Source organism: Dermacentor silvarum, chromosome 3, assembly GCF_013339745.2.
Source record: "Dermacentor silvarum isolate Dsil-2018 chromosome 3, BIME_Dsil_1.4, whole genome shotgun sequence".
Taxonomy (NCBI): Eukaryota; Metazoa; Arthropoda; class Arachnida; order Ixodida; family Ixodidae; genus Dermacentor; species Dermacentor silvarum.
Window position 1 is genome coordinate 127,309,687 of NC_051156.1, and position 26,708 is coordinate 127,336,394.

At 47.2% G+C, this 26,708-nt stretch overlaps 1 protein-coding gene across 1 annotated transcript in view; it reads right to left on the bottom strand.

Annotated features, from left to right (window-relative positions):
- Positions 1-1,795: 1,795 nt before the first annotated feature.
- LOC119444762 (uncharacterized) overlaps positions 1,796-26,708 on the bottom strand; it is a 76,140-nt gene continuing 51,227 nt past the window's right edge. Inside the window, exon 7 of the mRNA XM_037709111.2 lies at positions 1,796-2,182. The gene's annotated coding sequence lies outside the window, so the exon portion shown is untranslated. The remainder of the gene's footprint in view (positions 2,183-26,708) is intronic.

The following is a 26,708-nucleotide window of genomic DNA, read 5'->3' on the forward strand; positions in this document are numbered from 1 at the left end:
ATGCCAGGGCTTTACAGCACAGCCGGGCTGGTCACATATCATCATCGACGAAGTGGTCCGCGCAAATGAAGTCATTTCTAGAGGTCTCCAGGGCTGTGCGTGATGACTAACAGGCATGTATCCAAAGTTTACGTACCTTCTTGTTTCTGGGAAACGTGTGCGATGGCGTGTCACGACCGACGATGCTGGTATAACAGCAATGTCTGGGCATTTCCTTCCGCCGCGACGAACGCGTCAATACCGAGCGACGACCGCGGGAAGGCACATGTAAGACGCACCACCTGCGTGGAGCGCCGACGGGGATAATGTTTTAGACGGACAACGTGCGAAGATCGCCGAAAGGGGTTAAGCAAGCGCTGCAAGGGACCGACACCCCCGGAAACACTGCGACGGCTGTGGCCGACCTTGGCCGCGCGCGCGCGCCGGTGGATGTCATGACGTAAAATTTAAGCTTCTGCCGGCGGCCGCTTGGAGGCAAGGTGCAACATAAAATCGCAAAAAAAAAAAAACCAAGATGTTTCTCGTTTTCTTTTTCAAAGCAGGTTGTTGTATTCGTCATTTCAACAGTTCAACTTTTGTTCCGACGCAAAAAACCACCCGCGATCTTTTGTGTCCGTATCCCTTTAACGGAAAAATTTAGACCACGGTCATAGTGTAGACTGTGAGGCTAGGCACTAACGTAGCGTAAAGGTGTTTCTCGAGGACCTTGCATCCTGGACGACTATCACCCTGTTAAGTGGCTGGCCGTTGATTCGCATTACTTCGTGCGATATTATAGCCACATACGTTACCCAGCTCACGGGATTACATGTGTCTGCTAAGCTGAACCCTGCGCATGCCTGAAAAAAATTAGGCCTATTTATTCACCCATTAGGTTAGTATTAGGTACGCCGCAGCTAGCTATTTGTTTCGGGCAAACCAATTCTCCGGAAGCGCGCAAAGTGTGGGAAGCTTCGTGAGAGGCGGAAATTATTCTTCCCTTCTGTGAATCTTCTTTCCCCTTGCGGCCATCCGTATAGGGAGGCCATTTTCAGTGCCTTCTAGTCAGCTGAGATGGCATACAAAGACCGCCCCAGAAAGGCTTTGGTCCCGGGATTGATACTCGGGCCAGCTTTCTTTCTAAGAAATCCGTACGGGCACCTTTGGTAGCTCCGTGCTGCTGTGGCACTAACAACTTTCCGTTTGATTTGTGTATAGCTAAAACAAAGGAAGATGATACCGTCATCTACATTACATACACTACAAGTCTCCATGTAATCAATGTGCGGAGTAGCTCAAGATTCGTTGACGGCAGTGACCTGTATCGCGGCTTGCGTAATCGCGGGGGAATTTTGAATATTGAAGACCACGATGTACCATCTGGCAGCAGAGCAGGCGAACGACATGGGGAATCTATACTTCTTGACTGCGCATTGATTTGTTAAGGATGACTGACCAGCAGCGCATGAAGTAGGCCATATTGTTTGCTTAAACAAGGTTATTCGCGGGGCTGCGTCGCGGAGCCTTTCCAATCATTTCTCTGCTAGTCTTAGCGTATACACTATACAGATGCGTTGTCTAGTTATTTAAGCGTACATTTACTTTTACGTCACCATATCAATTGTCACGAAAATTGTAAACGTAAACTTTGGTTTGCACTCACAAAATCATGTTCGCGCACCACCAAAACAAACGGACACAAACACGATACTTACTCGTATGACAAAAGTTGTTTTTGTGTTACCCACTCTCAGGAGCAGTGCCGCTACCGCTGCTGCGATGCGGGGGAGTTCGAAGAAAGGAAGTGGACGCTCTGTACTTTTCCATAGTCCTTTAATGCCCGGAAGTACAGAATGTACCGGTGTGAACGTAGTTATTTCCTAAATTGGCGAAAAAAGAAGGTCCTTATAAATAAGCAGAGGCTACGTGACATCCCGGTATTCTCTATCCCCATCACAGTTATTACAAGGTAAATACAACGCGAAAAAAAAAATCGTACAAAAAATCTCGAGTTTCTGGAAGCACGTCTAACATGGAAGCGGAATTATTTACACCTTAAGACAAAAAGCATTAGCAGATCGATGAACGCTCTGGACTCGATGACGCTTTGGCTTCGAGCTTCGATGAGGCCGACTACGAAGGGCCTGGTCCATGCGTGCGCCAAGGGTTCCGACTAAAAGTGGCGCGTGGTCCTTTGAAGATCCTGCGTCCAAAGGTAGAAAAGACAAAAGAACCATTGCAGTTTATATGTCGCATCAGGCCAGAATGCGACGCACCCGCGTCTGATGCTAACTGCCTTTGTAATCACCTGAAAAATGTAATATTATTTCAATTGCTGCGAAGTTTAAGGATCTCCATTCGCACGTGACTGCACGGACAGAACCTTCCTGCAATATATGTGGTGTTATGACGACACGACGGTTGGTCGTCATTCGGGTTGCACCTACTCGTGAGAGTCCGCTCATCGTCCTAGTAATGTTATAAAGAAGTTACCATTTCGCCTAAGTGGGGAAGCAACGCGAGCGATGGCAATCCCGTTATTCTTCCTTGTTTAAATCATCATTTTGCGCCATGTATTATAGCTCGCACAAAGTATTAGCCTGCAGCGTCGCAACAATCAGAGGCTGATTTTACAAAGCTTATGGCTCGTAAGGAGTGTATGTGATTGGTCACCCGCCTTTGTTAAGGTGATGTTCGGAATTGCGATTACCCAGCAATTTTTCAACGACATGATTTTAAAGGAGGGGTTCGCACATTTAGGTGATTTCGTATAATCCTCATTACATGATAAAAATTGAAATTAAAGGTAGCATCAAAAAGCACTGAACAGAAAGAAAAATCTAATCACGTGGTACATGGGAGACTACGCAGTAAAAAAGATAAAAAGAGAATGAGGGTGCTATAGGTGCCGACTAATTTGGAACAGCCGGCGTTGTTTCACGTGCACATAAATCTAAGCACGTGAGCTTTTTGCATGGCGCCCCCACCGCGATGCGCCCGCCATGGCTGGGAATCAAACCCACGACCTCGAGCGGGAAACACACAGTACTGTCATAGAGCACAAACGCATGCAAAGTTCTGCACGCGAGTGCAAGAAGGCATAGATACAAAGGTACACACATACAATCAGAAAAATAGAAGCATCAACAGTGCTCCGTAAATAATTGAAAGTACTAATAAATATACAAGAATGTGCGCCGACGTTCATAGTTTTCCAGAGTGCTAGCCAAAGAAAACTGCACATACCGATATATATATATATATATATATATATATATATACAGAATGATCACTGTTAAGTTTTCTGGAATTTTTAAAAATCATCTGTTGCAGAGCAGATATGATTCTTGTCCTTGGGTTGGATTATTCAGAGAGGCTGACATTACTTGCACAAGAAATCGTAACACATATTCAAATGATTTTTCAAAATTAGGTTCTAAATAAATACTCTACGGCACATATTGCAATTTAAGAATTGTAGCCGGTGAGACTGCAGGGCGTATCCACTTGGAATGAATTTCCAGAATGACACCAGTTGTGAGGTATGCGCCATCAAGATCGCCGTAAAAATGCACTGCTGTCCCGCCAACTTTTTTTGTTTCACAAAGCGCTCTTTTATACATAGAACCACAAAAATAATTGGAACGCCCATGTATGTCGCCCCACACTTGGGGAAATATCTCGAAACTGGTGTCACCTTGGAGACTCGACGTGCATACGTGTTGTAACCTCGCTGGCTATATTTCGTCAATTGCATTATGCGTCGTAAAGTAATTAAGTTAATTAGTGACACTGTTATTCACTTAAAAATGTATTTCGATTTCTCGTGCTAGTAATATCCACCTCTTCTGACAATACAGTTCGGGGACAAAACTTATGCTATTTGCCACAGGCAATTTTGAAAAATTCAGGAAAGTTTTAAAATGATTACCCCGTAAATCGCAAACTTAAGCTTCCCTGACGCCTTCATTACGGCAAAATACAAGCATTTGGTGTTCACCCGAGATTTTATTGTCGACCCACGAAAACCAGAAAGCCGCTGGTTATCGACATTCAAGGAAGACGTATTCGGTGTGCTTGTCATAAGCTGTCACCAAAGCCAGCAATCAATCAGCCCACGTCGTCGAGAACTGGTGGTGCGATTGGCCACGTGTTCGCAAGAGGGCTCCGGACGTTGAACGTTTTTCCTCATTACTTGCATTTTTTCGACGCGCGCGATACTTCGTCCCCTATGTGCCAAGGCCGGAACAACGCCAAGAACAGACTCGAGAAGATGCTCGACACGAGCTCGATTGGTGCAGTGCTTCTGTTTACTACACGGCGCCCGACCGAGTGCATGGAACGCTGCTATATGAACTCGCATCGGCGATTACGAATTGTGACTTTTTGATGCGAAAGCATCAAATGGCCCATTCAACGAAAAAGCCGGCGTCTGTCGTCTGTAGCTGCGAAACGACAGGTAAATTCCCCATTGACTGCGACGCCACGTCACGAGCTTGCCTCAACGGAGCTGAGTGGGCGAAAGGGGAACACTTGCTGGATCCAGTACTGGCGCGCCGGGTATTGCGTGAAGGGAGAGGGCATTGCCGCGACGCCACGTCACCCTGACTCTCTCTCTAGGACGGCTGTGTTATCCGCGCGTTCCTTGGCCACGCAAGCTCTCGCCTGCGTTCTAATTGCGCCTCGGTAAGGCCAAATCACAACCGGCCAAGCGCCTCAACACGCTCGCTTGCCCGTGAGGCGTTCCTAACTCGAAGGACGGCTCGGCAGCGTTCAAATTGGACATTAATGCTTTCGCATTCACAACTCATCAGAAGTGCTTAGGTTGCGCAAAGTGAGGAGACTGTCTGGTGAGGTGGCAGTGATGCACAGTCCAAGAGACACGTGCGGAGGAGGAGGAGGAGGTAAAAACATTGATTTACCACCCTATACATGGAGCTTAAGTTCAGCGTGCGAGAGTCCACTGTTGATCGGGCGGCCAGGAGACCTTGGGCTGGCGGCTGGCTGTGCCCATTCCGTAACCTAGACTTGAGTTTCCGGGTCGGAGCTGAGCAGCGTGGCCTCCCACTTCTGAGGGCGATCATCTAATAAATTGGACGCGCATGTGTGCCATGCCGAAACGGACGCCGAACCAATTTCTAAACATTGGCTGATCGCGTTACATATATACGAACATTGTATTTTCGTAATTAACTATAGCACTACATTAGAGTAACGCATGCGCAAACGTCAAAAAAAGCCTCGCTTAACACCTATTCCCATATATACGAGGGATCCGTCGAATATTTCTTTGTAGTATATTCAAGCATTTGTAGAAGCGCAGACGAAGATTCGTACACACCCAAGATTTTGTTATTTTCGAAGATGTTCAACCCGATAGAACTGTGCTCTCCACAACCCCGCTGTTGGCCATAGCAGCGAGCATTACTTTTTCAAAGTGAATGGTTGACAACATAGCAATGTCAGATGTGCGCTCAGTGTTCGAAGCACGCGACAGGGCTACTTGGTTATCCATGATCCGAAGTCACAGCACCAAAAAAAGAAACAATAGAAAAACGTAAACGAAGTCGAGCGCTATCTTCGCTTACGTTTATCTCGTCCTTGTCTCCTTTCTGCATTCGCTCAGTGTTCGCCTTGTAGTTTCACTCGCTTGTATGAAAACTCGTACGGTGCAAGCTGCTTTCTGTGTGCATACGGAACATAGTCAAATAATCTAACACTGATTTTATTTCCTCTGTAGTGTTAACTAATGAACAGGTAGTATTCCATTATTCATCATGATGAGCATAATCAGCCTTACATGTATTCGGTAACGATCCATTATTTGCGAACAAATTACGCGCTCTGCAGGACACGCTGGCACGAAAAGCGAGATGCTGCGAAACAGGATGCATCGTCATTTCCTGTCCAGAGTACAACCCATTGCCGGGAAACACTCTGCGCGCTGTGTAATCAACCGGCAGAAAGCTCTCCCCAGCACTCGTAGATTTTGTTGCCACTTCCTCAACCAAGATAACGCGAGGAAAGGTGTCTCTTTTGTGTCTATAGGTCTCTGCGTATATGTGCATGTGTGGACCTACGTTCATATTTAGTGTGTGTGTGTGTGTATGTGTGCGTGTGTGTGTGCGTGCATGTGTGTCAATATATGTAATACGCCATACGTGGCTTTTATCCATCGGTACGAATGGGAAAATGTGAATGCGTTCTTGCATTCACCGCTCAGGCGCAGACTCGGTAGCACAAACAACATGCACTCGTTCAAGCAGAACCTTCACTATAATGTCGGCTTCACGTTCGAGCCGTCTACGCGACTAAGAGCCCCTCATGTTCGGTCAGTGCACCCTGACATGCTGCGGCCTCAAATGAGAGCGCCCAGAAGTCACGGACCGCTAAGGCTGCTAGAATGAAAAGGACCGCAAGTATTTGCACAGCGCGCCGTCCAGCTCTGAAAACATGCGAAACACGACGAAAAAGTACACACACAAAAAAAAGATCAAAAAGAAAGAAGAAGAAAGAAAGAAACGGGGAGCAAGTCGTAATTCGTGCGCTTTTGAGAAGAGGGAGAAGCTTATCTTTTCGTGTGGACTCGCCGAGGCCATCGTGGAATGCGAGTGAGGGGAACCCGCGTGGCCAAACTCCACGGTCAGTGGCGGAAGCCAAGAAAAAGGAAAAATGCGCCGGGCTTCTAAAAATAGCCACCGCGCGTCTCGCCTTCTTCTGTAGTCGGGACGCGATTTTCACACACCAGTTAGGTAAAGCTACGCGCTCTCTTTCTCGGCTCATCGCATCCTCCTGGTTAGTGCTAATCATTATTGTCATCAACAGCAGCAGCAGCAGCAGCCTATTTTATTTCCAGTGCATGTCGAAGGACTTCCAAGTATCCCTGACTTGCGCCAGCCAACGTCATACAACTGCAATTTTTCTAGTGTTGTCACATCACTGTATTCCCTGTCGTAATCAACATTATCCATCTCTTGACACCCATTTCGGAGCTATACCTGATTACTGGTTATCTACTACACGCATGCACATTACCGCCGAAATCCACTTCTCTTAATCTCAGCCTAAATGCTGAAATACTGCAAAACGGAACTTGATCCGTGCAATTGTCTTTATTGTCACCCAATGCAACGTGTAATTGCACGCTATGTTTATATTCTTGTGCTAGATCACTCACAAGCGGCAGTTCTTGCGCATGCGCACTGGGAGACGTCGACGCAGTGCTGTCACGGGGACCAAGGCGATGTTTGATGCATTCTCAACCGCAGATTTGTGATAGGTGCATGTGCAAATAAGTGTGATGGGAAAGACGTTGGGAACGTCGGACTATAATTCGACCGTCTCGTTCTTGCCTCTGTGGTCCAAAAGAAACTGGCAGCGCGCGCGCGCACGCGCTTTAGCTCATGCTACGCGAAGTGAAAAACGCCCCAGACGTCCATAAAGATAATCATTTGTAGAAAAACCGAAGGAAAATACGAAATACATTTAGCAAATAAGTTGCCTAGAAATAAATATGTGCGACAACATTCGTTTACTTCATAGCCTTCGTGTGTTGTTATCGCTATGAGAATGCATCTTTAATATCACAACCTCAAAAAGATATTGTCCTTACTGTTGATATTGTTCGGCTAGCATTTCGCAGCAGGATGGCATTTTCCTTGCTCATTTTGTTCGGTCACGTTCTCAGAATGGTCGGTCGCCTGCATTGCTCAAAAGAAAAAAAAAAAAACACTTTCGTCCCCCAGCTTTGGAGCAGCGAATCGTTTCGATTAGGGCGAAATGCATAATCGCTAGCGTACTCGCTAGCATATTCGCTAGCATAATCGCTAGCGCACGATATACCACCCCACATACTCAAAAATCTTAGTAAGTTCAAAATGTGGTCAATATCCCTCGTAACCCACTGCTCAGTTTTGAAACGTTGAAGCCTAGAATATTCATTTTTTTCCCTGCCTTTCGAGAAATAAATGTCGAACTAACATTGAACAAGATAAAGTTACCAGTGTTTTATTGAACGATGCGCAGAGCAAGAAAAAGAAAAACAAAAAGCCGTCGTGTTGCGAAATGCTTGGAAAAACAAAGCAACGGTGAGTGCCAGGCCGTGTTAGGATAACAACAGACGTGGGACTAAAAATATTGGCAAGCGAGGTGACAAAGCAAGATTAGCAGCTCTGTGCCGTAGTTATTGCCCTGTTTTTCCCGTGAACGCTGTCGCCAACAAGGGCGAATGAACAGAGAGAGAGAGATTGTGGTTGTGAAGACGAAGAGGCGCTATTCACAACCACAATCTCTATCTCTCTTCATTCGCCCTTGTTGGCGACAGCGTTCACGGGAAAAGACAAGCGAATGAATCAAGCTGAGTAATCATAGCGCTATTGCGAAAGGAAGTGCGTGCGCTTACTAACGGTTCTAGTACGCTGTACTAACGGTGCTGCCATAAGCATTCGACAGCGTTCGTTTGCACGTGCGGGGAAACTTTGCGCGCGCGCAATCGTGAGAATTGCACGTGCGTTACGCCACCTCGCGCCCGGAACGAACGCAAAAGTTTGTGCATTGAGGTCTCACAAGAAGTGGTTGCCTGATGCGGATGATGTTGTTTTACCCTTTAGAGCGGGCAGGCGCTAGTGTTTCGCCCTAGCCGCCATAACAAGAATGAAAACAATAAAATAACAGTGTCACAAAAGAAAAGAAACGAACAAAAGAGGAAAAAATAGCAGATGTCTAAATTGACCCCTATCCATTGCGCGGTCTACAGTTCATGGACGTCCGCTCGCTACCATCCACCACTGATGCTGCCTTTTCTACGGGGCGGACACTGCCATTGCAAGCGCGTCCGGCGTACCATCGGTTTCCTCATGAGCGGTTGCTTCCTGCGGCAACGGGAAATCCCAGTGCTTGGGGTAACGTGGTGCACTCTGTCTGACTAGGCGTGTGGCTTTTGCAGCGCAGGGCCAGATGATCCGAGTTCTCTTCCTCTTCTCCACACGCCCGGCACTTCGCAGCTAGCACTTCCAGTTTTGGGTCATAGCGCCGTCGATACACAAGAGTGGGCAGTGCTCCTGCGTGAGCCTCAAAGAGAAGACCACTCCCATTCCTGTTGTCATACAGGCTTTTCACTGCAATGGTTGTTTTGTGGGACCTGTATAATTGCAGCGTTCGTTTAGAGAGCATGGCGGACTGACATAGAGCGGTCTCCTTTTTCCTAACCTCACTGCCTTCGCCCACTTGCGTTCGCTGTCTTCCTGCACAGAACGAGTGAAGAAGTCAAACTTTCGCCTGAAGAGTGTCGACGCATCTATCCACTGTGTTTGTACACCCTTAAAATGTAGATATCTAAGTAGCCATCGGGCCCACCTCTCGTGGTCCATTAGCCTTAGACGGCCGTCGATTGAAATCTTGCTGGTTGCTTCTCTAGCCTCGAAAGAAGACCAGCCGATGTCGCCCTAAATCGCCTCGACAGCGACGCGCCCATGGTAACCCATAGCTATCCACCCAACTTCGCGCTGACTGCGTTCCACACATCCTCGCGTCTTGGCCGACAGGCATACAACAGCATTGGCAATGGTGAGACTAGGCCACGGTGTAAGGTATATATCTTACACCGTGGGTATGTCACCTTGTAAGCCGGAGAACTGCAGCACCGCACATTTCCTGGCATTCAACTCGAGGCCCAGAGGAGATAGGCGAACAGCCGCCAAAGTGACCAACCGCTGTACGTGCTCTATACTCCCGGCGAGCAGCACGATGTCCGCAAACAGCAGGCCCGGTAATGCCCAAGAGTTGTGCATGCCGAGTTGCGCTCTCTGTCTATGGACGTGAACGTTATTGCATTGAAATTTTTCAAAGCCGAGCCGTAATCACAGCCATGCCTTTGTTAAACTAGCGAATTGCCTCGCAGCTTTCTTTGAGATCGTCGTTTCCTTTCAACGCCCTTGTGACACGAAATCGACGCCCTCTTGATGACTAAGGTGATGACTCGGGCTGTTTCTCTCGAGAGAGTCGCACGTAGACACATTTGCGTAGGTACAGGGCACGCAGTGTAAGCGTACATATTTATCCTGCACACGTGAGGGGCGAGAATGTTCAGTACATTCTGGGCATGAGCCTTTCCTTCTCGCAAGATCTTTATGTGTGCACAGCTCTTACGCACGTGAAACTAAATCTCCCTAGCCTATAGCTAGAGCATCGGAACAGTGCGAAGGCATTGATATTGACGCCCCCTACCTTACATGCCTGGTAAGCTTACATGCACGCATGCCCAAGCGGATTAAACTTATCCTGCTGTGTGTACGTTAGCAGTGTGGCAATTCATGCAGTTTCACGTACAATATACTCCGTTACACGTGAGCTCCACGGGGAAGACAATATGAGAAAGGCTGCGGTTGAAGGTTCTCGTAGCAAAATTTCGGGAACGATGCTGAAGAGAACATCGACGTGTATTTGAGGCGAACGACGTTAACCAGTTACATATGTTTTCTACGGCGTGCGTTTGTTTTACAGCCTCTGGCCACTGGCGTTAATTTGATACATGAAAATACAGTCGTTGAAGTTTCTGTTCTGCTACTTTGCGGAACGTGATGCGTTCCCCTGCATGTCCGCATGAACACGTCGATGTGTTAAACCTGCGTGGTGTGCAGTCTCGTGGGGCGCCTTTTGGAAGCAGAGCGCCTTTGGATTTCCATTGCCACATTGGAGGGTTTATGCGCAATTATTCGTGCTACTGACGACCGCGAATAACGCGCCAAATAATTTCATAGAATGACCCTTGGTGTGGCTCTTTATAAGGCCAGATATGTGTGCTCATATCGGCCTGAAATGTGAAACTAGGTACGTAGCTGCTCCTGGCGTTCCCCATTTACAGCATTAGTGGGCGCGGACCGAGCCACGTATCGACCGGCGAGACCCGTACACGGGCCGACAGGCCTCCGCGCTCCCGGAGCACAGCGCAACGTGTCATGCGAGGGATCACGTACGGGGCCGTCTTGCTCGACCACGCAAGACCGTGGGCCGGTTTCGTTCGACGCCATGAGCCAGCGACGGCGTGGCGAACGCATCGGAAGCGATTGTAATCATGGGGAATGGAATACGCAGTATTTTTTTTTGTATGGGAACTTAATAACCTTAGAGCTACTATGGCTTAGCTGAAGTTATGATATGGCACACAATAAAGATGCTGACCACGGCTGCTTATCCTTCTTTGCACATTGTACTCTCTGTAATGTTTGCCATAACACGTCGAATTTATTTATTGTAAGCATTGCAGAGGTAAGCGATCACACTGACACTGCCTTCAATAAGTTTTAGCGTCAAGAGAGATACTTTTACATCCACGAGGTATACCAACTGTGCTCGGTTCGGGACATGTCCCGTCCCTTGCTGACCTTCGGGCAAAGCTTCATAACGCAGAAAAGAGGTTACATAACGAGGTAGCCAAGCTATCGGCAGAAAAATGCAGCCAATCCAGCCAGAAACCACCTTCATTACGCAGCACTGTATTTAACAACCCATATCCCCTCCCATGTCATCAGCGGAGTTTCACGCTGTTTTGTGGCACCTAGAAGAGCCTACAGCGGACTCGACGGAAAGGCAACAAAGAATGGCGAACCGGTTGCGATCTCTCGCCTCGTCTACCTAGCGGAAATCGTCGTCCATGCAGGCTGATCTTGTAAACGCGCACCCGCACGCACACACGCATGCACACATGCACCCCCCCCCCCCCCCCACACACACCACACCTACTGTAGCCGAATTGCACCTCGGAGCCCCCTATCAGATATTTTGAAGCACACTTCTTCCCTCAGCTGAAGAAAGGCACGATGCTGCATAGATAGCGGTTACATAGTATGCACTTATCAGTACAGCTGCGAAGTATGCTTTACGTTGGCTTATCACCTCCAGAGCAACTCGAAGTCCCTTTCTCTAGGACAAGTGGTAATTTACAGCGATAAGATAAACGGAAACAAGTTTTCGCTCTCATACGCTGCAACGACACGCTTCCAGAAGACTACCATTCCTCCTCGTCCTCCTATGCGCCCCCCCCCCCCCCCCCGCCTTCACACGCACTATAACCTATGCTAGAATAGGTAATTGTTGGGCTAGTTAGTTTTCCATAATTGAACAAGTAATTTGGCGCAATTGCGCCACGTTACTTGTTCTACTGCGCGAAAAGACAATTGGCCGCTTGACACGACGCACTTGACGTCGCCCATAGATCACCGCACGAGCTCTATGAGCGGCCCGCCATCTATGATAGATGGCGGGCCGCGCAGCACACGATCGGGCACGTGGCCATCGATCGCCAAGCCCGTGATTTCCTGATTACCTGAGTACTGCTTCAAGGCGCAATTACTTCACATGCCGACCTGCACACCCTAGAAGCCTGAAAACTACTGCAGTTAAAGTCACCCCCCCCCCCCCGCCCCTCAAAAAACATCCTTAAAGTTTTGTAAAAGAAAAACTAAAATATCGTTTGAATACTCAAGATGTTGATTGTGCGTATAAAAATTGCATACTTTGTTCTGTTGGACGCTGTGAACAGGCATTCTGATCTATCGTCACAGCAAGGATTACATGCGCGACAGACAAACTGAAACGTACGTAAAGCCTTGTAGGACCTATTTCCGGAGCGGAGGCCGAAATTTTTCTTGTAGTTATGGATATGTGCTCTGACAGGGTGGCGTTGCTGCTCGTATGTCCGAAGAAACGAGCGGGCCCAAAAAATTTCGTTCAATAAAATAGAATGGCGGCTGTATTTGCATTTTTTTAAGATGAGATCTGCATCGAACTGGCTGCAAATCTAGAACCGTAAAATTACTAGTGTCAGTAGGAAAATCGTAAACATGCTCTCAAAATTGGCCGCTATACAATTAATTTCTGAATGTTAGCATGCATCGAAATTGCAAAGCAGTTATGTGGAAGTCGGCAAGGCGAATAAGTGTTTTATTAGAAAAGAAACTGTGCCTTAAATGGGGATCTACGACTGCAGCTCTGCACGGTGCATTCTGGAAAACAAGTTAATGATAAAAATGGCGCAGTAACAGGCCGAGTGATCGTAATCACGATTATGATCATAATCGCAGGGACCGCAAGTGATCATGACCATGACACAACGACGGGCCAAGAGATCATGAACTTTCATGGCACAGGACTAGCAGCCACCCATCCAAGGACAGCATACGGCGACAGCTTCCGCGCTATCTTCAGTCAATCAGGCAAGCGCCAGTTGCTGACTTCTCAGCACTAACTACGCTTCAACAAGCCGATCATCCAATCGGAGGCCTTACGACCAAGTATGATGCAGTCCGTGTAAGCATGAAGTGCTGCAGCGTGCTGCCACAAACACATACTTCAAGCAATGTGCTTCATCTCCGAGGCTGTGCGCGGTTGCACAAAATTATCAGACACGATTATTTCATGCAGCGAATTTTTGGTCAGCTGCGCTATTTATTCGTAAGGTCAACTTTTATGTGTTTATGTTGTGTGATCGCCACAGCTTGAAGGTTATGCTTGCTTATACATAACTTCTCGTAAACGACGCACAGTAGATGCCGTGCAGTACTCACGTCACTGCAACTATTGCCGCAAACATCGCCGATGCGTCTTTATCGTACACGGCTGTGAGCCTCACTGTTTGTGCCGCAACCGTATACACACACGATAACGGTTCAGGAGAAGAGTAAGACGACGAGTGGCTACAAAGAAAGTGGGGGACAAAAACGAAGAGCTAACGATAAGACGGCGCTACGAGCAAGACTGTTCACCAAGTAAGTGCCCATTCGATATCTTCAAGACGATCCCGTATTAAGAGAGCTCTTGTAAAAGTTGGCGGCGGGGTCTAGCAATAGGTTCATCTTCAGAAAAAAGCACTCAATTAAGTTGTCAGAGTTTCGGTTGCTTTACTGCTGATAGCGACGCGTGTAGTGGGCCCGGAACGAAAAATTCCGAAACGACCGTGTGGGAGTGATTGTAGAGAACTCCTAGATATACCGAATGAAATGTTGAGCAATGGAGTCACGTGCTCAATCCTTGCTCGGAAATTTCCGAAAGCAAACCCGATCGACACAATGATAGCAGTAGTCCTTTATATACTGCAGAGGGTAGTACAAAAATCCGACAAACAAACGCATGCGTTATAGGGCAGTGTGCAGAAATATATATCGGCAATGTGGCCATGTGTAGAGAACGGCGAGACTGTGTAAATGTTGACATAGCTGGCACAACTGAAGGAAATTTGCCAGAGCTTTCTTTGGAATTCTTATTCATTTTTGCTTGACGTGTACGCCTCTCGGCTGTTCAAAAATACATGAGGAAATTTTCGTAAAGCAATCGTTTTTGCAGACGTTCCGCTCCGACTGCGTGCTTTCGAAGGCTGCATGAATGACAGCGAACCAACCTTCGACAGCGCGCGCGGTATCGACAGCTGTCGTTACTTATTTATAGGTTTCTACAGTAGGCCATGTCCTTTTCGTCAAATCAGCCATAGCCGATTTCTATGTACCTAGTCGGGGACAGCTGCAAACAGGGTTCGCTTTCAAATACGTAGATGTGCTTTTTCGCGTACACAGTCTTCAGCTGCCCGGGGGCCGGGTTCGAGCTGCATATTTGCGTGCACTCGGCAACGCTTCTTAGTGGAGATCGGCTAACACTAGTTTGTCATACTGGGACCTGAAACATCGAGCACTTCTTTTGCAAAGTCAGCACTGAAGTGGTGGAGGTAATTGCGATGCTCACGGTCCCAATGTTTTCAGTCATCCCACTAACTTTCTTATCGTTGCAAATAATCAGTAAATCAGTCCAACAATAAATAATTTATTGCGTCAAATCATATCACACCAACAAGTAAACGTACTCAAAACATTATTTCTTTTGCGTCAGACTGCAACGTCACGGTCACTGCTAAATAGCAGAATGGCTTACGCCAGGGATATTTCAGCTTGTCAAAAACGCAGAATAAGATGGAAGCAAGGAGCTACGCAGGGAAGTAAGCTAAAAATTGGCCCATTTTGGGTACCCTACACAGTGCAGTGGGGTATTAGGCTGTGGAATAATTTGGTCAACTATATAGGCTTTTTAACGCGTACATGAATCTCAGACCATGGGCATCTTTACATTCCTCACAAATTGGCTGGGTACCCAGCCGGCGAGTTCTCGCCCAACCACAAGTAGGACGCCACAACTAGTCATCTTCTAGAACGGTCGTTACCAAAGGCCTGGTGATCCTCGAACAGCTCTGGCGAGTGAAATCTTTGAATTAAAATTGTCCAGGAATGCAGGTCAAATAAATGTGTAAAAAAAATCTGTGAAACAGTACCCCTGTACTGTACCTCTCAATCATTCACTTCCATCGGAATTTCACCGACTGTGAAAAGTGGCTGCATATGGCTCTGTAGGTTTAGTTCATATTCAAAGACGCAGAAATGCTTCGTAATATTTAAGCGCCGGAGTCATTTGCATCGTCCAGAAATACAATTCGTAGGCGAGCAAAAAGCAGTAACAAGAAAAATAACTGCCTGGTATAAGAGGTAATTCAAAATAAATAAAAAAAAAGTAAATAAACAGTGAGACTCTGCCATGCAGAAACAGAATTGGTGAAGCGCAGGAAGTGCGAACATTATGAACGTTCTCGTGTCGCCCAGCGTTAATTCGGCAGTGCCATACTTCGAACACAAGAACGATGCCAAGACGTGTCGGCACTGAAGCAACTCTGTATAGATGTATTTTATCTAAGGGTCAGTTGAAATCAAAAAAGTGTTGCCGGATAGACGCCAAAAGCTAGGCTTGGAGCAAAGTTATGCGTGTAAGCGGAAGTCGCACGTCTGCTTATCTTTCCATAACTTACCAGGCAGCACTACTTCAACGAAAGAGAAGTTAATTGGTGGCACCGAAATGACACTCCGTAAACACGGACTTTCTACTCAGCTTACAAGAGAAAGAAAATATGGAGCGGCAAGCGGAAACAACGGGCATCTTTCTGCTCTTTGTCGCGGGCTCGCTGAGAGAGCACACTGCGCATGCGTTCTCTGAATTTTTCAGGGGACACGCGAGTTGTCTGTCCTCAGCAATTGTGGCTCCATCCAACTAGTTCAAAACAACGAAAAAGCTCGTAACTTCTTCTTTTTTTCACCATCGTCAAATAACGGACAACAGAAGCTATTTTAGTACTGTTTGAATCCGCCATTCAGAATATTTTTCTTCACTGTCAATATTCCAGTTTTAAATATGTCAATATATTTCTCCATTTACCAGCGACTATATAGGTAGGCGGCCACCAAATATCAGCAGATCTGCTGGAACCTAAATAAGCCTAAAATTAATAAGGTGCTGTTCAGTTTGACTAGTGTGATGCTAAATAAAAACTTTCTAACCGTAGTTATTAGGGAGTTTTAGAAGTAGCGATCCCAAGTGGCCTTGCGTATACCCGAAGCCCCACGCCGAGCTTGCAATGTTCTGTACGTCTTTCGCATGTTGTATATTTTTTTGCGTTCTCTTGTATACATTTTCTATTCTTTTCTCCGACCGACCGGTTGTGTCCCCTAATCTTGGAACCCCTATTTTCTGAAGCGTCTTTTAATGCGCATAGGCCCGTGGAGAAGAGATCTGCGCATGGGTATGCGGCTGCGAGAACGCGTGTTGTAAAATTAATGACAACTCCATGAAGCTGGAGCCAAAGAAACGCCAATGGTTCTTACTTTTTTTTACGTTTTTTTTGCTTTTTTTTTGCAGTGCTCCATATTTGCTCACGCCACTGAGACGTTCCGAGCGCAGAGGTGCTCCATTCTTTCGGGCCTGCATTCCTCGTAAAAGAGACGGTCTCTCGGCGCGTGAGCTGACATAGAAGCCATCTACCTCCGATTACCCAGCGCTTCTACTCCGCAGGTCCCGTTTCCACAAAGGAAGCATTCTGTATTTCCGTTTCGGCAAGTACGCGGAGCTCTCGTGTCGCTTAGTGGCATCGTATGCACCATTGCGTGAAGCTCAACCATTGCCACCACAGCGGCCAGTGGCAATGGTGTTGTGCTGGTGTGAGCGATGTCAGCTGTTCCATTCCACGCTCTGGCGGCCCCATTTTGCTAACGGCGAGATGCACACTCATGTACTGAGTTTTGGGAGCACGTAATGAGACCCAGTGGGCCTAATTTAGTAATGAGGAACCATCTGCAACGGCACCTCTCGTAAACGCTGTGTTGCTTTGATGTGAGTGAATGATAAAATGAATAAATAATTAAATGAATGAATATCAGACATCGCACACGTGAAGCTTGTGTTTGAGACACCGTCTCATAAAAAAAGATATGAGCGCAGCTGCCACTAGTGGTGCAAGGCTGGAGCAAACAGCGGAGCTTGTGATCGACCACGCTACAGCCATGGTCGCTATTCCGACGACGCTGGATACTCAAACGCAGACTCCCGCGTTCTCGTCCTCGAAACTCGGGATCTTCGACTCGATGCCGCCTCTTCTCGGCTGCAGCTTCGGCCCGGTATTCCGGATCGGCTCTCTGCTGAAGCACAAATTCTCGCTTTGCCGCACGACGCGCTTAAAGATGCGGCCTGGCGAAGCGTTGACATGTCTAGGCGAAACGAGGCACATGTGGTTGCTAGGCGACGCGAAGTGACGTCATGGCTAGACGTAGCAATTGCGCGGTCGTAGCAGCTCAGCGCGGCGGTGCGGAGCGGGGGCGAAGCGAGGCGCAGCTGTGCCCAGTGGTTGCTAGGCAACGCGCGGTGACGTCGTCGCCAGGCGCAGTTTCTGGTCTACGCTGTACGGGCCAACCTCCGGCTTAAACAGATCCGCTTTAAAAACCGAACGGTGTGCATTCGGTTTCAAAGCCAGATAAAACCACAATGTGTTGACAACATGCATGTCTCATTGCCTCGCCGATTTCGGGGCCGAATTCCCAAAGCTCCTTGTTCGTTAGCGCTGCTTACCACTGACGGGCCACCTTCGGTAATAATGGTCGAGCTGTCCATGCATGACGACTGGCTTGCATCTGCTCTTACGAACAGTCTTGGCTACAAACGTCTGTGTCAATACGGGCCCACTATATATTACCCAAAGTCTTCGATGCTGTTTGCCTGGATTGAAAAGTCTGGACAAAAAGAGCAACCCGCGGAACTTCGCAGGAATCTCGTGAGCAATAGAAATGAGGACAGCGATTTCCTATGAACAGAGCATCGCAATCAACAGACCATCGACCGCTGAGAGATTTCGCGAGACTATACGTTCGTTGGGAAAGCCACTTGGTACATATTCCAGGTCATAATCAACACTTTACGAGCGATCGCTCTTGGTAAGCAAACATTATAGACCCGCTGTGGTGGCTTAGCTGTATGGCGATGTGCGGCCAAGCACGAGGTCGCGGGGTCAAATCCCGGCCCCGGCGGACGCATTTCAATGCGGGCGAAATGCTAAAACGCAATTGTGCCATGCATTGGGTGCACGTTAAAGATCCCGAAGTGGTGAAAATTAATCCGGAGTCTTCAACTATGGCATGCCTCATAATATATTGTGGTTTTGGTACGTAAAAAGACCCTAGAGTTCAATTCAAATTTGTACCAACGCTCATTTTGGTTTAACTCGCTTATCGACTACAGTGTGCTCAAGTCAAGCGGTACTAGAACGAGAAATATGGGCCGCTACAGTGTAAACATTGCTATCGCTCGATTCCATTCTTGGCTTATCATCCACCGTTCAGGACCGCCCGACCCTCCTTGTGTATACACATTAACCACCCCTTATGTAATACCCCGAACGGGGTCTTTAAGGTAATAAATGAAATGAAATGAAATGTGACGTGCTATGGAAAATGCAATAACGGTGAAGATACAGGAATGTGTTTTGTCCTATCTCTCCGCCTTACTTGTATTTTGAGCAGCACAGCCCGTGTTGAGCGCGAAGCTTTCTTTAAGATAATTCTAGGTCAGTTTCCTTGTGGCTAACGTCGGGGGCGGCATGACAGTTTTCTCTTTCTGTTAGACTGTCTGGGGCTTGCCGATCTGCAGAATTATTTTTCATAAATTGTCTTATCTCAATTAGCAACGGAGCGAGGGGCCCGCTTTAACGTCGTGGGTCATTCGCGAGCAAGATGCGTGTGCATGAAATATTCACTCCTACAGGTTGGAGCAACGTCGCAGGCTCTGGCACGTCGACTTGGAAATGTTGATGCGTTCATTTTCGTCAGCAGTGCATATAACCAGGGCACATGTGCGCGCAAATGGCACCGCAGGTGCGGTTTCCACGTAGCACGTGTCCAACTTAGGGGGCATTAACCTCGCGTATACACGGATGTCCATGTGCAAAGGGCAAAAAAAAAAAAAGAAACAAAGATGAGAAGTAGAGATGCGAACGCATTGCGCCGAATGACCAAGAAGTTACCACTATCTCTATTCCACAGATGACTGCTGCGCCGCTTTTCGTTCGTGCCTGTACATTAAGTACATTGACCTTTCAACCAAATAAATAAACTTAAATCTCTACGCAGCAATCTTCACAACGTCCAAAGCAGTAAAAAGGAAAGAAGTATCCAGCTGCGAAGACTTATAGTGTCGGTCGTTGACGCGCCGTTCCAAACCGGTCACGCTACTTAATCACGCAAGATTGCACATGCGCTAAGGCGGTTTGAAGGCGGCGATAAAGCTGGTCGGCTTATGCGATACGACGACTCGCAAAAAAGTACAGTGGGTTCTTAACTATTACGTGACACATAACCTGAATGCTATATCAGCTCCGTTACGTTACGAAAGCCAACAAGGCTTGTGTTTCCTTTGCTGGGGTGCTCTGGCGAACCATCCGCTTTAGAAGGGATATGCAATTCAAGTAGGCACCATTAGGGGCGGACCACCGGTGCGCAGACTGCGGACATAAGCACTTGTTGCGTATACGGTGTGCTGATGAGCGTCGAGCTCCTTTCATTGAAGTCCAGTTCAAGTCAACCTCACTTTAATGCAGCATCCGGTGCAAAGAGTACAACGGTGCTGAGGACCGCCGAAGAAAAGTCGCAGAGGTATTTGACAGACGCCTGCACCCTGTTGGAAACGCCGAGATACCAAGGTGGCTTAAGCGGTAGCGTGCGTTGACAACCTACTCACTAAAAAAGGTGCTGTAGCAAATATTTTGAGCACAGATTTACAGTGCAAAAAAGCAAGGAACACACAAAAACACAAACTAATAAAACAGAACACCATGACGAAATTTGTTTTCGAAATCGTAATATTTAATATACTTGCCAACATGTATTTTATCATTTGTTGAGAACGATTTTCCTTAAAAAATTATCCAGCTAGATTTATCGGCTCGTGTTATGTACATTTATTGATGTTTATATGTATCAGCTGTGTGATAAATGAGATCATTACGTCTATGTCTACACTGTAGCGACAGATAAGGATTAGTTTCTGTAAATTAGAAAATGTAGTAATCTAAAGTCATCAAAAATAGACTTCGTGTCCGTGACAAGGGCCGTGAACAAGGCAGCGTCGATGTAGGGACCAGCTGCGACTACAGAAGGCAGCATCAAGGAAGCCAAGCTTCGCAAATAACTGTCTTCCACGTCGTACAGCTCATTGTAGCCTGCTCTGAATGGGGAAGGTGCTCACGCCGTTTTAGAAACGCAAGCCGGCGTATACGCTCCATGCTTCAAGGCCTTCTACGAAAGAATGAAAAATACAACGTAGCGCCACGCGGAGAAGAACGTGTCCACGCACATGTTCGCGCCATGTATTGTTCACAGAAGGCAGCAGGATCGTTCTAAAAAAAATCTTGGCCATTTGCTTGTGTTCGCTCATGACAGTGGACTTTCTTACGCATTGCGACGCGACTAATACCCCTGCAAGAAATGCTGAAAACTAAACAGTTGCCGGCCTTAATGCTACTGGCCTCACAAGTATCGGTCTTTTGTATAGGCGAAAAAGTATAGATATAGATCTCAAAAGTATAGCTGGTCGCATGTTCAACACAATCACCATAAAATGAAGAAAAAAAATCAAAGCCCCTTTCTTAAAGAAAGATGGTTGAATGCGAAGCTTTCTCCCATGCAAAGTGAATCACAGCCAAAGTCCACAGCCAACGACCACGCAACGAACCCAACAAATGCTGAGCGACCCGATGCGATGCATATGTGATTTGATTGCTTGTTTAGGATTGTATTTTTTGAACGTTGAAGTTGTATGAAGGCACATTTCGTTGTGTTGCATAGCCTTTATTTTAGATCATGTAGCCGTTGATTACACGCACACACTCACGCTTTCACGGACGACTCTACACTTGCACAGTGTTGCCTTGTGATCGCTGTGGTAGACGGTCAGAGGCTCTGCCGTTGCCGATACACGGGATCGGCCTTACGTACACGATCGCGCTTACGTTCGCGTACGGCAGCCTCTTCTGCAGTGCGCTGCACCCGCGGCCTACCCATGGTGACGGCCGTGAATGCAATGCAGATATTTACAGTTCGTCTGGGTAGCGTGGCGTTGCAGTTCCCATTGTTCTTATCGGTACGACTGCGAATGTAAACTGTAGTGTTCTGCGATAGGTATGTCGTGCGCCGCTGTTCTATTGTGTGTGCACATGCGCAGCCGGTTGTTCTATTGTGTGCGAACATGCGCAGATAGTTCCACTCTGTAAGTTGGCTTTCCTGCAGTGCGTTTTCGGCGCTCACGGACGAATGAGTGAGACGTCGAAAGCTTCGCTTTAAAAAAGAAAGCAGCGCGGCCATGATCTCCCGCTTCAGAGTCATTATCGAAAACGGTCAAGGTGCGTCGGCTGTGACGTGCGTCATCACAGGGCAACGCAATTTTCTCGAGTATTTTCATCCTTAACAGAATGATCACGGCTATTTGTGGCTCTCACTTTCGCATCGTTGCGCTACCGGTATTTCAATAGCGTAGCGAGACGATGGAACACTATTTGCGAGCGCCCTCGCTAGAACCATGCAAAGTGAATTTATACCAGCTACGCAACTGCCCATTCACAGAAACCGAACTTCTTGGCCATTGTCCTTCACGGACATCCGCGCGAGTGCCCATGAATGTGCTGCTGCTTCCAATTGTTACCGAGCTGACACGCTCCGTTTATCTGACACTGACACTGCGTGCGGGTGTGGACGTGGCACTTTGATAGACTGTGTGAGAGCGCCAACGCCGTCTTGTTTTGTTACTGCACTCTCTTTCCTTCTGCTCATAGCCGTGTTGCCCTTCGCCAGCAGACGGCAGCCAACCCGAGATATCCTCCGGTTTATCTCCCTCTCTAGCTTCAACAGTAGCCCTACCTCTTCTTTTTGCAAGACTCATGCTTGATTAAGCGTAGAATCAGTGTTGCCTGGAGGCCAAGTTAGAATATCAAATGCACCATCCGAAAAGAATGGAAGAACAAAAACAAACAAAGCATTTTTTACAGTCGCTGCACTTATTTATAAGGTACGATGTATTGTGGGAAAGCTCACCCTGGTTCTTTTTTAATTTTTTTACTAGCCTATTGCACTTTTGTAATGTTCTCTGGCCATGGTAGCACCGATAATTTATATGTATCTGTATTCATAGTTTTTTTTTTCGCCTAGGAGCGCCTAAGCTAATGCAATACTTGAGTTTACAGTTTTTCACCAAGATAATTCGTAATTTTCGAGAAAGTGCTGTTTCAAAAATTTAACCACGGTTTCGAGCAACATAGATTTTTTGATGTCGATGTTCGAGTACATGCAGTTTGCAAAATTATCACGCTCGTTTTTTATTCGGAACTGTATAGTTGTGAACGTAATTATCCAGGTCTTGTGTTGTTTTTTCTTTCGAGTTCACGCGATTTTTTCTCACAGCTCCTACCCTACTATATAATCAAGAATCTGGTCCAGTCGCTTGAATCTACCGTCTTCCACCAAGTAAAGCATATTCCGTTCAAATTCGTTCGGCGGACTTAAATTGAAGCATTTGCCTTTCACACACATCTCAACAAGTCATGCCGACTTGATGGTGCTGTAGCGATAGCAGTTATTTTAGCTGTATTATAGTGAATCGCCCTTCAACAACACCAAGAAAGCCACCCTCAGCATTGCAGAAGGACTGATAAACCAGAAGAAAGGCTAAGACAGAAGTCGGTTAGCGACACCGTGTTTAAGCTCCCGCACCCATTCGTATTCGACAATATTGATATTCGTCCTTCTCTACTGATCAGTAAAGATCGACTGCATCGTATTCTAAAAGCGCTAAAGGCTGAAGGTGGCAGGTGTCACAAACTTCTACTGAGCCAAAATGGGTCAAACGCGACAAAATACTTTGGAATCCATAACGCCACACTGATGTACCGATGATGGAGTTTCGGACGCAAAAAAAAAAGCAAATCAAAAAGTAAAAGAAAATTAACTTTGACCTTCATTTTCTTTTCGAATAACCATCATCTTACCATGAACTTAAAGAAATTGGAGTTCTGAAGGTTCACTTTGACAGTCCAAACTGATGTAGTGCTTCTGTGTAGTGTCCATTCAAGCTTCCTCTTAAACACGAAGTTGCAAAATTGCTTATGCAGTCTAGCAACGCTGTTAATTTGACTCTGCGGGGTGGTTTCAAGGCAGTGGCGTTTGGAGCATTCCAGGTTGAGTGCACGCCCTTGACTGCTACTTTTGCGGTGTTGGCGACGGAAAGGCGGCGCCCGGTAAAAGCAGCCGCCGCAAGCTTCCATCCGGCCGCGCCGCGCCGACCAAATAACAATGACGCTATTTAGGAAACAAAGAAGCCGTTCCTTTGTTTCTTTCCCGACGACGCGGTGGGTGTGCGAATCGTGTGACCTTGCCGCCCTCCGTCGGTCGGCAGTTAGAGCTGCAGCGTTTGGAAAGAAGAAGTCGACGGGAGAACACCTGTGCCGGCATGCGAAGTCTCGTTGCGCGATAAAGCGCGTGGGCATGCTGCGGCGGCTCCGGCGATTCGCCCCGCCTGCAGCAAGCGCGTGAACTCGGGCAGCTGTCCAAACAAACAGGCGAAGCAGCTTCTCTATATCTGGAGACGCGTAACGGCAGTTGCTGCTTTTCTGCACAATCAATATGTTTTGAAGTCTGCCCTGTCGCTTGTGTACAGTATGCCAGCTGCAGGAACGTTCGGCTCATATACCGGCTGTTCAAAATTAAGCTTTACGGAATTTTTAAAAATCGCCTCTGGCAGGTAGCATATACTTCTTATCGTTGAGCTGGGTTATTCGAAGAGGCGGACATTAGTAGCACGAGAAATCGAAACACATATTCAACTAAATAACAAAAGTGGACTAATGAACATTCCAGTTAATTACCTTACGACACATATTGCAATTTACGCGTTCTAGCGGGTGGGCTTGCAAGACGCGTCCATTTGAAATGAATTTTCAGGATTACACCAGTTTCGAGATATTATTTCCCAAAGTGCGGGACGAAATGCATGGGCGTTCCAGCTGCTTTTGTGCTTCAATGTATAAAACGGCATTTTGGTAAAAAAAAGTAAGTGGAACAACACTGCATTTTTACGGCGAGTTTGATGGCGCATATCTCCAAACTGGTGCCATTCTGCCATTCTGGAAATTCATTCCATGTGGATGCGCCTGAGAAGCTCACCGGCTACAATTCCTAAATTGCAATATATGTCGTAAAGTAATTAACTAAGAAGTTAATTAATAAATTTTTGCTACTTATAAATAGTTAAATGTGTTTCGACTTCTCGTTCTGCTACTGTCCGCCTCATCGAATAACCCAGCTCATTGATGAGAATTATGCTACCCGCCGCAGGCGATTTTTTAGAATTCCGTAAATCTTAGCTTTGAACATACGGTATGTACTTTTATTTAGCGAAGTCTCAGTTAAGGACATTCGGGCCGGTGTCTACATTGGAGACTTTATCGCAGAAATCATAGTAGTGGACATAATATCACCGAAAGCAGTCAGTCCATGGTAAACTGCCCTTATAAACAAAAAAAAAGCGCCCTGAATTAGGCCTCAGGGCCCGCATTGAGGACCCTGAATCCTTGAACTGCTCCTGGAGGCACGTCACCCACAAAGGCCATTCACAGCACATGGTTGTCCTCAGCGAGTTGTACTGAACTCTGCGCCCGGGCTCATTGCGGCACCCTGCGGCGGCCGCGGTTTTTACCTTACATCACAGATGCAGCTATACAGGCAATTGTAGTGCATCTGCTATGTGCTCGACAGGGTTCCGGGCTGATGTCCTCCAGTTCGACCCTGCTGCGTGGTGCGGACCGGCTTCGTCCTGCACCAGCTTGACCGACGGATAGTAGCCGCAAGCAAATTGCTAATTCGGAAGCGATGTCGGTCGATTGCCGAATACGAAGCGCTGTCTGTCAAGGCGTCTGGCGAGGAGCTGACAGAAGCGAGCGCTCGCTGGTGAGCGTACGAGTGGTCTGACCGTAAGTTTCGCGTGGCTCAAAGCTAGTTGCGTGTTCAAAACTAATCGAAATTAGCGATATCCGATGGCTACGACACCGATAAGCAGTGTGGCCGAAGTTTAGTTCCTGCATTGGAGAGAGTGAGCAGACGATAGTCATCTTCTTCCGGAAGGGCGTAATTCTTAGCAAAATTCCAAACGCAGAGTTTCGCTTACTTCGGCCTGTTTGTTAAACTGCGTCGAGAAATATACACAGTGACAGTAGGAAGAAGCGCACTTATCCATACACCCTTCCTGATTGATGCGAGCTATAGACCAATCGCAAACCGCGTATGCGAAATTGGTACGTGACGAAATATGGCAGCCGCGACAAGAGTGAGGAGAAGGCTTCTGTTGAAAAGAGAGTATATTTGAGAAAAGGATGACTTCTCACCACTCTTGTGAACCCCACACGCCGCTCATTAGTGGGAAATTTGGCTCAGATGTTCACAGCAGCATATGCAATCCACCAAATGTTTTTTTTTTGTTTTTTGTTTTTTCACCGAGCCCGAGGGATGGTTTAGGGTCTCCTTAAGAACGTGTATCTTGGGTGTTTTCAAGCCCAGAAGAAGACAGGTAAAATGGCTTCGCTTATCGATCATAGCGGCGGCAATTCAACACCCAGCCGACTTCTGTACAGCATCTAACAGTCGCCGTAATCCTTCGTCGCCTGTGGCAGCAAGCCATAGCCCGCCCTTTATCAACGGAACACGAGCGGGACCCAGTCTCGCGTTAAGGCGCGGTCACTGAGGTCGTGTTTCTAAACACGGCTGCAGCGCTCAGCTCTCACGTCGTTTGCCTGCGTGCGGCATCAGGTAACGGAAGCGAGAAACCGAGGCTGGCGCGAAATCAGCAGCGTGACGCGGTCGCGCCCCTGAGTGCGAGGCCGCTGGTGATAGTATACGCGCCAAGGCTGCCCCGACTAAAATGAGGGTACGAAGGCTAAAAGCTTTCGAATTTCCCGGGAATAGCTTACTCAGTGAGCCACGATACCGGAGCGCTTCCCGGCAATTTGTTTATTTATTTATTTGGTAAGCGAGAGCACAGACAAGTGACATGGAGTCAGTCATTGGTAGAAGCGATCAAACGACACAATAGATGTTTTAGTGAGTCCGCAGCAGAGACATAGGTAGCCAGTACGGGTACATAATGAAGCCACAACGAACTGTTTCCTGGCGCGAGTAGTTGTGTCAATGAAAAATTCCGAATAATGTACTTGCGAAAACAAGAATCCTTCAAGGACTGCGCTAACTGTAGACTGCTTGTTTGAGGCCTAAATATAGCGCACAAGAAAGATGGCTTATGTGCCTGCTTAAATGTTACCCACGAACTGACATCGCTATCACGTT